This window comes from Tamandua tetradactyla, chromosome 3 (assembly GCF_023851605.1).
Source record: "Tamandua tetradactyla isolate mTamTet1 chromosome 3, mTamTet1.pri, whole genome shotgun sequence".
Classification (NCBI taxonomy): domain Eukaryota; kingdom Metazoa; phylum Chordata; class Mammalia; order Pilosa; family Myrmecophagidae; genus Tamandua; species Tamandua tetradactyla.
In genome coordinates, this window is record NC_135329.1 from 131,364,953 (window position 1) to 131,377,847 (window position 12,895).

The 12,895-nt window shown below is 38.1% G+C and overlaps 1 long non-coding RNA gene and 1 pseudogene across 1 annotated transcript; one reads left to right on the forward strand and one right to left on the reverse strand.

Annotated features, from left to right (window-relative positions):
- The first annotated feature begins 1,248 nt into the window (after positions 1–1,248).
- LOC143676351 (uncharacterized) lies at positions 1,249–12,680 on the forward strand. Its single transcript, XR_013172027.1, has 2 exons — positions 1,249–1,326; positions 12,460–12,680. It is a non-coding gene; the product is annotated as an uncharacterized LOC143676351 (long non-coding RNA).
- LOC143676792 (UPF0711 protein C18orf21 homolog pseudogene) lies at positions 3,396–9,060 on the reverse strand (annotated as a pseudogene).
- Positions 12,681–12,895: the final 215 nt, after the last annotated feature.

The window sequence follows — 12,895 nt, forward strand, 5'->3', positions numbered from 1 at the left end:
CTGGAGGGCAAATTCTGGAAGGTGGGTCATCCTGGAGATGACATTCACAAGTCAGGATTTCCCAGCCAAGAAAGAGCCAGGTACCCATGAAGGGGGCATAGAACAATTTCAAAGAGCCCTGGGGAGAGGGTTAGGAAAGACACAAGAGTCTTTCCAGTTGTCTTTAGACAGCTCCATGAAGCTGTACTTTCTTGACCTGCCCAGCAGGTGGTACTTCAGCAGACAATTCCTTGCAGCCCTAAGGAACTCTTGCATCTTTAAATCTCTTCCACCTTTGCTCCTGTCAAGTGCAGTGTTGAAACACTGGCTATGACTGTCCCTGTCCAGGGTGGGCTAAAACAGCACTTCAGAGTGATCTAAATTTGTCCATCAAAAACCATGATCAGTACTCGGCCATGCCCTACCTTGTTCTTGGGGAGGAAGGCTTCCCTATTTTCCTATATCTCTGTCTACAGTGCCAGCCAGGGACCAGACCCATTGCAGCTCACCTCATAAGTGGGGTATGGTCACCAGCAGCCACCATGGGGTGCATTACATATGGTTGTGGGTTTTTTTGGCTTTTAAAAAGGGATTTTATTAGGTTGCAAATTTAAAGTTTTAAGGCTATATAAATGTTTAAACTAAGGCATCCAGAAAAATATACCTTGGTTCAAGAAAGGCTGATGGATCCAAAACACCTCTGTCAGCTTGGAAGTCACATGGGATGTCTGCTTGTTTCTTTCCAGGCCTCTCACTTCAAGTGTCTTCCCCAGGGGCATTTTCTTTCTTTATCTCCAAAGTTCTCTGTCTGTGTGCGCCGTATAGCTTTCTCCAAAATGGTTCCCTTTTAAAAGGGCTCCAGTAAGTGACCCATCTTGAATGGGCAGAGAGACATCTCCATGGAAACCACCTAATCAAGAGGTCCCACCCACAATTGGGTGGGTGACATCTCCATGGAAACAATCAAAATGATTCCACTCAATAATATTGAATCAGGAATAAAGAACATGGCTTTTCTGGAGTACACAACAGTTTCAAACCAGCGCAAATAGGTTGCCTTTTCATTTTCTTGATGGTGAAAGACAACTTGAAGCACAATTTTTAATTTTGACAATATCCAATTTATCTTTTTTTTTTCTTTTATTGCTTATGCTTTTGGTGTCATATAAAAGAAACCCCATAGTCTTATCCAAAGTTACAAAGATTTCCTCTGATGTTTCCTTCTAAGTTTTATTTTTTAACTCCATGCTCTAATTTTAATATTCTCTTTAGAAATGCCCAAAGACCCTTCTATCGAACAGAACAGAAACAGTCAAGAATTTATGGTGTCCTTCACTTGCATCTGAGGTACTGTAACTCCCCATCAATGAATTCCAGACTTTATCACACTTTTTATCTACTTCCCAGTCCTGCGGTCAGTAGGACCTTAGTTCTAAACCTAATATGGAGCAATGGTGTAAGTAACTCAAATTTAAATGCAGTAGCTTAAGAATATTTGCAGAACATGGATTATGTGCTGGACAACAAATTAGGTACAGGGGGCATTCATGAGATCACCCAAGCCTGCAGAGAACTGACAATAAGTTTGGAGGACAACAAGAAACAGAAAATTACAGGGTCACCAGTACTGTGACTGAAAAGTGGCTCCTCATACTGCAATGTTTTGGAGGTTGAGGGTAACGTCCTGGTTGAGTCCTAGAAGGAAAAGCATGTACAAATGCCCAAAGCTGGAAAGAAAAATGCAGACAGCTCTGTATGAGTCGGTGCTCAGAAAGAGAGGTAAGCAAGCAGAAGAGCAAGAGTGTTTGAGAGAAACATGTTAGTGAGAAGTCAGCCAGAAAGATGAAGCATCCATCATGACCTAGATATTGCGCTATATACTATGGATGTAAAGGTAAGGCTTGGTCCTTTAGCCTGTGGCTCATAGTCTAAAGAAGTTCAGAACAGTAATCCTTGCCATCCCTCCATGGTGCTGGCATCAGCATAACTTCACTCTGTAAGACCAGTTGGTCAGCTTTGGCCTTTCACAATTTGCCAATCCTAATGAAAGAAAATTTAAGTTTTAAACTTTTAAGAAGAAGCTTGGAAACATTTTAGTTCAAATATCTACATTATTTACTTAAAGATTTTTTTTTAAAGACAGCTTGAATACAATGCTAGCTTATCATTAATATATATATATATATATAAATAAGTATATGCATTTATGTCCCAGAAAATATTTAAGATAGCTAAATTGTTGCTTACTATGCTATGTCCTGACATAATTTTTAGACCTACAAATAAGTCTTTACTAGAGCAAACTAAAATATCACTAAGGTGAAATATTATTATAGAAGTAATAGAAAGTAGTTACAAATGAAAATTTCAGCATCCTATTGAATCATCTATAATTCAAGACTGCCCCAGAAATTTACTTTTGCACTCAAAATAGGAATAAATGTCAAATTTTACTAATATACAGTTATGTAGCTGATTGAAGGGAATCAAGAACATATATAATTGATCCTTATTTTGAGTTAGCAATAAAGCTATAGATACCGAAGAAATCTTCATTAGTGAGTAAACCTGCTCATAAATTTATGTCTCAATTTTCCTATGAAAAAAACTGCTAATTAAAAGAGGAGAATTGTGGTAGTTAGATTCAGTTGTCAACTTGGCCAGGTGAAAGCACCTAGTTCTGTTGCTGTGGACATGAGCCAATGGTAGGTGAATCTCATCTGTTGCTAATTACATCCGCAGTCGGCTAGGAGGCGTGTCTGCTGCAATGAGTGACGTTTAACTTAATTGGCTTGTGCTTAAATGAGAGAACGCAATGTAGCACAGTCTAGCAGCTTGGCATTCCTCATCTCAGCACTTGCAGCTCAGCCCAGGCCCTTGGAGATGGAGAAAGAAATCACCCAGGGGAAAGTTGTTGGAACCCAGGGGCCTGGAGAGAAGACCAGCAGAGACCATCCTGTGCCTTCCACGTAAGAAAAGAGCCTCAGTGGAAAGTTAGCTGCCTTTCCTCTGAAGAACCAACAAAATAAATCCCCTTTTATTAAAAGCCAATCCATCTCTGGTGTGTTGCATTCCGGCAGCTAGCAAACTAGAACAAGAATAATACTCAATATCTGTATATGTATATACTAATACCAAGGACTTTTCACATACTTTTTGGATCTTCACAACCACCCTTTGCAGGACAGACTTCAGTTATTCATTCCAATGAGGTATTATCTCCATAAACACTGAAGGATGCCAAGAAAAGTTTGCTCTTGGATATAATTTTCATGTATTCTAAGAATTAGTGAAAAATGTTCTTTTCCTAACTTTACTTTAAGATATGACATTAGATTTTTCTTATTTTCAAAATCCACCCTTCATAGAGAAGACAAGAAATTTCTGAAGCCCACCTTTGAATTGTTTGAGGATTTTTAGTTGAGAGCATGTTTCTTTGCTTTGCTCCCATTCTTTGAAGAGGAAATGGGTGTCGACTGTCCAGATGTAGGTGTTCTGCAAATCCATGCTGGACTCTTGCTTTTGGAACAAACTGTATCATGATTTAGGTTTGCAGAACATGGAGTCTTTCTCCCTGGTGTCTTCCTGGCTGGGTTTCTCTGTAGGACTGGTAGGATTGTTCTTCAGTGTTGATAGAAGACTTCTAATTTTTTTTTTCTTTTACATGGGCAGGCACTGGGAATCGAATCCCCATCTCCAGCATGGCAGGCAAGAACTCTACCTGCTGAGCCACAGTGGCCCACCTAAAGCTTCTACTTTTACCAGGATGTTTAACTGTTCTGTTGCATGTTTCACAAGTGATCAACAATACATGTTTGGAGTCTTTGTGCTTTTTCACTAGTTTTCTTCTTTAAAACTGAGTGTATAATTTTTTACTTCTTGATGAAGAAGTTTCTGTATTGTGGGTGTCAGTCTGGGCTTGGGTTCAGATGCACTCAAGAGTCATCCAGCACCAGCAACTTGAAACAAAAGGGACACATTTCTTCAAAAGTCCTTTTATCATCTCCCTTTCCCTTCCCATCTTTCTCTTACAGGAGATAGCAGGCCTGGCCGGGACAGCTAGCTTGTAGTTTCCATGCTACAGCCTCGAGGTAGTGCTTCTCCTTTATCCTGGTGGCACCAGCGATTCCATACCTCAGATACCTGTGAGAAAATAAGATGCCGGAAGCCGGCTTCCTAGCTTGACCACCTTTGTCTTCCAGGCCAGGCACCCTCCAGAAACAGCTGCCATTGACTCTACATGTAGGTTGTTGTTTTTTTGTTTGTTTGTTTTTTACCTCAGTTTCTCAGTCTCTTCATCCTGCTCTTCCCTGGATGCTGTACAGTACTCCCCTGGCCTCCAGAGCCCCAGACAGTTGTTTCAGATAATTTCTGCCCACTAGCTGTTTCTGGAGGAGCTTTCTACTCCACCATCTTCCCTGGAGGCTCTCAGTGTAGAGCACTCTTTATACTCCTTGCTCCAGGCCTGGAGGGCTCAGTGTGACAGAACTGTAGCCATATTTTGACATTCTAAAGCACTGACAAGAATAGCTCACCACATACCAGATAATATAGGATGAGGCCAATATATGACTTTAAATAGGATCCAAAGTGGGCCAGAACTACTCTTTTAACCACATTGGTTAAAAGTTGTCATCAGCTCCACAGTGAAGAGGAATCGGAGGCTGATTCCAAAGTCAGTAGTTCTCTATTATAATTTATTTTATACAAATGCATGAAGTAAAGGGAATTGAACTATTATTAAATGCAGTTCAGTAATGTTCAGTAAGTCCTTTCATCATCCTCATACAGTCTCACATTAAGAAACCCTTTAGGGAGTGATACTTGTGCTTCTCAAGGTGTTATACCTGCCTGACCATGTAATTCAGTATTTTGGTATCCAGAGTGAGAAAAACCAGTCAAGACACTTTGACAGACTGGTGAATTCACAGGATTTGTATCAACATCAGTAAATGACTAATATGTGGAGATGAGCACAAACTGCCACTTCCTGTCCCTAACACTTTATCTCACAGTGCTGGCTTTAGGCATATTCAGAAATGTAGTCCCCTAGTTATGGCCCTTTTAATGAAGCTTAGAAACTTTTGCTCAACCTTTAATGAAAACTTGTCTCTAAATCTGGAGCAGCAGCGTCAAATGGCTTTTCCCTCAGTTTACTGCGTCTGAAGATTCCAGATCACGTTATATCACTGTCACTGGTATACTTTTCATGTTAGAAGATTTCCTTGACCCACACACTAAAGCTGATCAAACTCTGTGATTAACCATGTGGCATCCACACTGTGTATCTTTGTTTATACACTTTTTAATTTGAAATACTTTCAAACTTACAGGAGAGTTATAAAAATAATACAAATTCTGTGCAGAGAATTCCAGCATACCCCATACCCACCTCCCACCCCAGATAGTCAGATGCACCAATTTTAACAGTTTTCCACATTGCTTTGTCTGTCTATCTATCTATCATCTATCTGCTGTCTGTCCATCTACCTCCCTACCTATCTGTCCATCCATCCATTTATTTTCTGAACACTTGTGTGCACACTGTATACATCATGCTCCTTGAATACTTAATTTGGCCATGTATATTTTTGAAGAACAAGGATATGAGTGCAGTTATCAAGTTCAAGAAATTTAACATTGATATAAAGCTTACAGTCTGTATTTTAATTTTTTCATAGGTCCTAATAATGTTTCTTTGTGCCTTTTCTCCTCCCTTTCTGGATCCTATCCAGGATCATATACTACATTTATTTTGTCATTGTCTCTTTAGTTGCTCTTTCTTAATCGTGAGAGCATATATACAATGTAAACTTTCGTATCTTAACCACCCCCAAGAATACCATTCAATGGGATTAATCACATCCACAATAGAGTAATATCCTTACCATCTTCCATTACTAAAACTTTTCCATCTTCCCAAACAGAAACCCTACATTTATTATGCAGTAACTCCCCATTCTCCCTGACCCCTACTCCTAAAACCTGTATTCTAATTTCTGTCTCTATGATCTTGCATATTCTCCAGTATTTTCTTTGTGGTTACCATAGGGCTTAAATTTAACATTCTAAATGTATAACAATCTTGTTTGCTTTGATACTAACTTAACTTGAAGAGTATACACAAACTATTTTCCTCTATCCCTGTAATCCCCCACCTTTATGTAGGTAGCTCTTGTCATCAATTACATATGTATACATTATGAGTCCAAAACCACTGGGTTATCATTACATTTTATATATTTACCTTTTTAGATGCTGTATGCAGTTTGGCATTACAAAACAGTAATGCAATAGTACTAGCATTTATATTTACCCATTCTGTTACCCTCACCAAGGAGCTTTATTTCTTCATACAGAAGAATATTATCTACTGTCCTTTCTTTTCAACTTGCAGACTTGTTTAGCATCTCTTGTAGGGACACTTTATTGGTTTAGCAGTGGTTAACTTACTCAGCTTTTATTTATCTGGGATTGTCTTAATCTCTTCCTCATTTTTGAAAGATGGTTTTGTTGAATATAGAATTTTTGGTTGGAAATCCTTTGCTTTTAGCACTTTAAATATGTCCTCCCCCCCTGGTTTCAGACTAGAAATTGGCACCTAATCTTATTGAAACTCCCTTGTATGTGACACATTGATTCTTTCTTGTATCTTTCAAAATTTTCTCTTTCTCTTTGGCATTTAATAGTTTGGTTATAATGTTTTCCTATGTACGTCTACTTGGGTTTATACCATTTGGGATTTAAGTATTTTGGAGATGTATATTCATGTCTTGCTTTAAATTTGGGAAGTTTTCAGCTCTTGTTATTTTGAATAGTCTCTCTGACCTTTTCTCTCTTTCTTCTCCTTCTGGAATTTCCACAGTGGTATTTTGGTATCCTTGAGTTATTCCACAGGTTCCTCAGTCTCTGTTCCCTTTTCTTCATTCTTTCTTCATTTTGTGCCTCAGACCAAACAGTCTCAGTTGTCTTATTTTCATGTTCTCTGATTCTTTCTACTGCCAGCTCCAATATGCTGCTGAAACCTTCTAGAGAATTTTAAATTTCTGTTAATGTGGTTGTGTTAGTTTGCAAGCAGCTAGAATATGATATACCAGAACTGGAACAGCTTTTAAAAAGGGAATTTAATAAGTTACCCATTTATAATTTTAAGCCTGTAAAAACGTTCAAACTAAGGCATCCAGGGAAAGATTCCTTAATTCAAGGAAGGCCAACGGGTCTGGAACACCTCTGTCTGCTGGGAATGCACACAGCTAGAGTCTGCTGGTTCCTGGCTCCTGGGCTCCATTGTTTTCAGCCTCTGTTCCTGTGGGATTCCTCACTTTCTCCTCCAGGGCTGGCTTTCATCTCTTGGCTTCCCTTGGCTCTCTCCAGGTTCTGGCTTGCTTAACATCTCATGGCAACATCTGCTGGGCTCCAAGCATCCACAAACATCTGTGTCTCTGTTCTGTAAGTGTCGGCATCTGTGTCAGCTTTCTATCTGTCAGCTCTGAAGTTTCTTCAAAATGTTTACCCCCACCTTTTTTTCTTTTTAACTTTTTTATTATATAATATAACATGTATACAAAGCAAAGAAAGAAAAAAAGTAATAGTTTTCAAAGTACTCTTCAACAAGCAGTTACAGGACAGATCCCAGTGTTTGTCATGGGCTACAATACCATCATCTCAGGTTTTTCCTTCTAGGTGCTCCAGAATCTCGAAGGCTGGAAGGAATACATATTTTATTGATCATCACGATTGACTTTTTTTTCTTTTTTTTTTTGTGAAAAAGAACATATATACAAAAAAGCAATAAATTTCAAAGCACAGCACAATTAGTTGTAGAACAGATTTCAGAGTTTGGTATGAGTTACAATTCCACAATTTTTGCTTTTTACTTCTAGCTACTCTAAGATACTGGAAACTGAAAGAAATATCAATATAGCTACTCAGCAGTCATACTCGTTTGTTCAACACTACCTTCTCTGTATAACTCCACCATCATCTTGACCTTTCTCCCACTCTTTAGGGGTATTTGGGCTATGCCTATTCTAACTTTTTCATGTTGGAAGGGGCTGTCGATAATATAGGGTAGGGAGATGGAACTATTTGATCCTTTAGAGAGGCTGGCCTCTCTAGGTTTCAGGACTTATCTGGTCCCAGGACCCATCTGGAGGTTGTAGGTTTCTGGAAAGTTACCCTAGTGCATGGAACCTTTGTAGAATCTTATATACTACCCTAGGTGTTCTTTAGGATTGGCAGGAATGGTTTTGGTTGGAGTTTGGTAAGTTATGATAGGTAGCAATGTCTAACTGAAGCTTATGTAAGAGTGACCTCCAGAGTAGCCTCTTGACTCTATTTGAACTCTCTCTATTACTGATACCTTATTTGTTACACTTCTTTTCCCCTTTTTGGTCAAGATGGCATTGTTGATCCTATGGTACCAGGGACTTCCACCCCTGGATGTCATGTCCCATGTAAGGGGGAAGACAATGATTTCACTTGCTGAGTCAGGCCACATCTGAGCAACAAAAGAGGTCCTCCAGAAGTAACTCTTAGTCATGCCTATAGGTAGGCTAAGCTTCTCCACTTTTAAAAGACTCCGGTAAATATTGCTTCTCAGCCTTTTGGCTAAGATCAAGTGTAAAAGACTCCAGTAAACTAATCAAGACCCACCCTGAATGGGCAGAGTTACACCTCCATCTAATCAAAAGGTCACATCTACAATTGGCATATCTTATTTCTATGGAAATAATTTAATCAAAAGTTTCTGCCCTATAATGTTGAATTAGGTTGAAAAGAAATGGCTGCTCCCACAAGATTATATTAAAACATGGCTTTTTTAGGGTATATAATACTTACACACCAGCAGTGCTCTTCAGTTCTGTTTGTTTCCTTTTCATAATTTCCATCTTTATATTGATATTCTCTTTGTGTTCATCTGTCATTTTCCTGATTCCTGTTAGTCCTTTTTCCATGTTTTCTTTTAGCCGGTCAGCATATTTAGGATCATTTTTCAAAAGTCTTTGGTATGTACCAAATTTGGACCTCCTCCTTAATGGTGTTTAATGCTTTAATCTTGTCCTTTGCTTTTGCTGTCATTTCCCTTTTCCTTGTATATTTTATAAACTTTTGTTGAAACCTGGACATTTTGATATATACGTGGGGTTTTGTTAGAATCTAGACTCTGAGTTATCTGCTCCATAAGCTTGTATCCAGCTAGTATTAACAGAAATACTTCTCTTGAAAAAAAAGAAAAAGGAAGAAAGAAATTACCTTTCTCAGCCTTTGCAGACTGAACTGTACAGGTACTCTCCTACAGGGCTTATATTCATATAGGTTTAGAGAATAGTTCCAGGCCAAAGCATTGGGACCTCCCTGATTCTTTCTGAGCAAGCATCTTGTCTTGGCCATGCACATGTGGCTTAGGAATTCTCCCATTTATATAGTCCAAAATGTCTCTTCTTTCTTATGAAATTGTTTTCTTGTGGTTTCAGACTCTGCGCGGTATATCCTTAACAGCTAGCAATACACTGTGTCATGTATTATGACTTGACTGCTCCCTTACACCATTCTGTAGGAGAGCTCTGTGAAGTGCCTTCTATGTGCAGGGCATGTTCTGGGATAGCAAGTTCCTGGTGCTACTCCAAGACAGATAGGACCAGTCATACATATCCAAGTATAAGCATGAAGGTTTCTCTGCTTCCTTCAGAACTAAGAGCAGGGATCCCCTCTTGATTGGGTTGGAGTCTCCCACATAATATATTTTCAAATAGATGTGGAGATGGTGGAAAACCACCCTGGGGAATTTAAATCGGTTAATATAAGTTGCTTTACATAAAGGATCCCTTTTATGGTAACTTGTCAGTTATTCTAGAAAACAATAATTATACCTTTTCCAGATAAATAATGCTCTAAGAATTATTTGTCTGGAGGCAGAAGCTTTAGTTCTTGACAATGAATTTTGATTTTTACAGCATCATAAGGTTGAGAATATGTATCATATCCTAAATCATCTAACACAAAGGTGTTTGTTGTCCCATAGAAAAGTGAGCATAAAGTGTTGATATTTGAGTGATTATTGATTGTACATACCTTTTTCAAAGGCAGAATTTGTTGATCATGGTAGCCTGTGTCTTGAAACAAGCAGTATTTTTATGTGTTATTCCAAGACTCTGCATAAAAGTTAAGGCTTGATACCAGTGGAATACACTGATGGCAAAACCTTATACTATCTGGTACTATTGTACCATCACGCGTCTGCACTTATCTCAGTGGGCCACATAGGGTGATATTGTAGGATTTCTGAAATATCAGAAATGCTTAGGCCTTGAAAGCCATGGCTAGGTCTAAGTGGTCATTACAGGGAAGGACACTGCTGCCCTTTCTGGAGTAGCTCTGCCTGACAGATGGTAAAGGGGTAGGAGCTACAAGAACACAAATAGTATAAGGGCAGTGGCTATGGGAACCACCATGGAATTAAGGCCTTTTTCCTGTTTTGAGGCACTACATAAGTACCCTGGATTCTGTAATACTCAAAGGAGAGCCTTCTAAAATATGACACTCTACCCTGGTGAAGGGAGTTTGGTGTTAGAATTAATTTAATTTAAAGATCAACAAATTATTGTGATGCTTCTTGTCTCCAAGAATTATTGAGCCTATTCATACTGTACACAATACAATGTTTTTTTGCACAGTCTCCCTTATTATACTCAGTGTCACTGGACACTCTCTGCCTTTAAGTTGTAAGATTCATGCTGAGGAGTTTTTATAAAAGTTTATTATTTCTCTGTCTATTTTGATAATTCACAAACTCACTTTCTTTTATTCTTATTGTAGTTTTCTAACTTTGTTAGCTCCCTCTGTGGATTTTCGAAGAGGGCTTTAACAGCTCAAACTTTCATGTTAATCTTTGTCTGTTGTTCAGTAACTGAGATCATTAATTTGCTAATAGCATTGGAGAGGTGCTGAAGTTTTTCAAAACTGCAGCTTGACCTAATTAATGTCTTTTCTGAATTGTGCTAATTCCCCCATTAGCCATGCTGGAACCTCTTAAAACACTCCAGTCTCTGCTGCCATCTATTCATAAGTGTTGTATGTTTACAACAGGTTGTGATTGCCATGACTATGCGTAAAATAACAGTGTTTAAAAAAGTTTGCAAAAGCTTTTTCTGTCTTATTTTTTCTTGATTTGATCACTTATACCTCTTTCATTTATTTGTCAGCTTTTGATTGTTTTCCATTCTGCGTTGCTGTATTCACCAAGGTTGATGATGTCCTGTCTGCCCTACCACTATCACCCTGCAGCTACCATTTCTTGGTGATTGACAATGAAGAAGATGAAGTGTAGGCCTAGATCAGAACTATTCTCTTAACCACACTGATGAAAGATAATACAAAATTTGAAGACATCCATGGAACCATACTATACAAACAGCAAACCCTAAGTTAAATCATTGACTTTTTATAAAAATCATGGACAATTATAAAAATGCGCCTTCATTATTTGTAACATATATTCCACACCAATGCAAGATGTTAATTTTAAGGTGGTATATGGGAATCCTGTATTTTCTGCATGATTGTTCTGTAAATCCACAACTTCTCTACTAAAGAAAAAAAGGCAGTCATTCATAAAAATTTTTAAAAAACTATTAAGGCCAAATAATAGATAATTGTTTTCACAGTGAGGAGGAATTAGGGACAGACTCAAGAATTTCTGTACAGCCTTTATTGCTCATTAGTTAGAATAATGTATTGTAAACTGTATATAACAATGAGTTGCTCTGTTATCTTCATGCTATATTTTCATACAGCCAGAGTTACACGTGGTCCTGAGTATGCTGAGTATGCTGACCTGATCATGATATTAATATTTGAGTGCACAGAATGCATAAAATTGAGTAACCAACTGTCCTAGCAGAATTATGCGTTCAAGGGATTATTTCTGGCCTGGTAGCTTCTGTTACAGGAGATACTAACTTTGCTAAATAGGTACCCACACAAATTAACTTTTCTTATTTTATAGAGTTGTGTTTAGTCACAAAATTTAAGGCTTTTCTTCTTCTATATGGGAGAGTTCATTTTGCACTGATAAAGGCTAAAATAAAAAACGAAAAGAAAACATATAAACCTAAGCTAACAAAAGTTCAGATGTCCATTTAGTGACTTATTTGATTAATCTGCTAAATTTGGTGATGGTGATTTATCTCCTCATCCTTATTCTTTTCTTCTGCCCTCATTTTTTCAAAGCATCTATTACCTTCTAACACAATATGTGTGTTATTTTATTTATCATGCTCATTTTCGTTGTCCTTCTCCTTCCTTGTCTGCTCTTTCCCTGTTAGACTCAGCTCTTGGCAGGCAGACATTTTGCCTCTTTCCTTTGCTGATGAATTCAACGGGATTCGAATAGTTCCTGACATATAGTATATGCTCTGAAGATATTTGCTGAATTGAATTAATATATTATTTGATTGATTTTGCTACCGTTTTTTTCAGAGTGAATCTTCAGAGACTGGCTCAATTGTGGCCATAGGATCAGAGTGAAGATGAATTCCTGCCTCGTATTCCTGTCTCAGATAGAAGAAGCAAACAAAGGGCCCAAAGGATGTCATTTGCTCTTTCAATTTGTCTATGAGTACTGTTCATTATAAGCCCAAATTCTCACTCTGGCAACTAGCTAGCTGAATGATCCTGAACAGGATACTTTACTTTTCTGACTCTTGCTGTCTTCATTTGTAAACTGAGGGGATGGACCAGATCAGCTTACTAGCAAACATTTACTATGCTAAAGAATTATATCAAATTTTCCCACTTAGTAATTGTTCTAGTTTGCTAGCTGCCAGAAGGTAATATACCGGAAACAGAATGGCTTTTAAAGAAGGGGATTTAAGAAGTTACAAGTTTACAGTTTCAAGGCCATGAAAATCTTCAA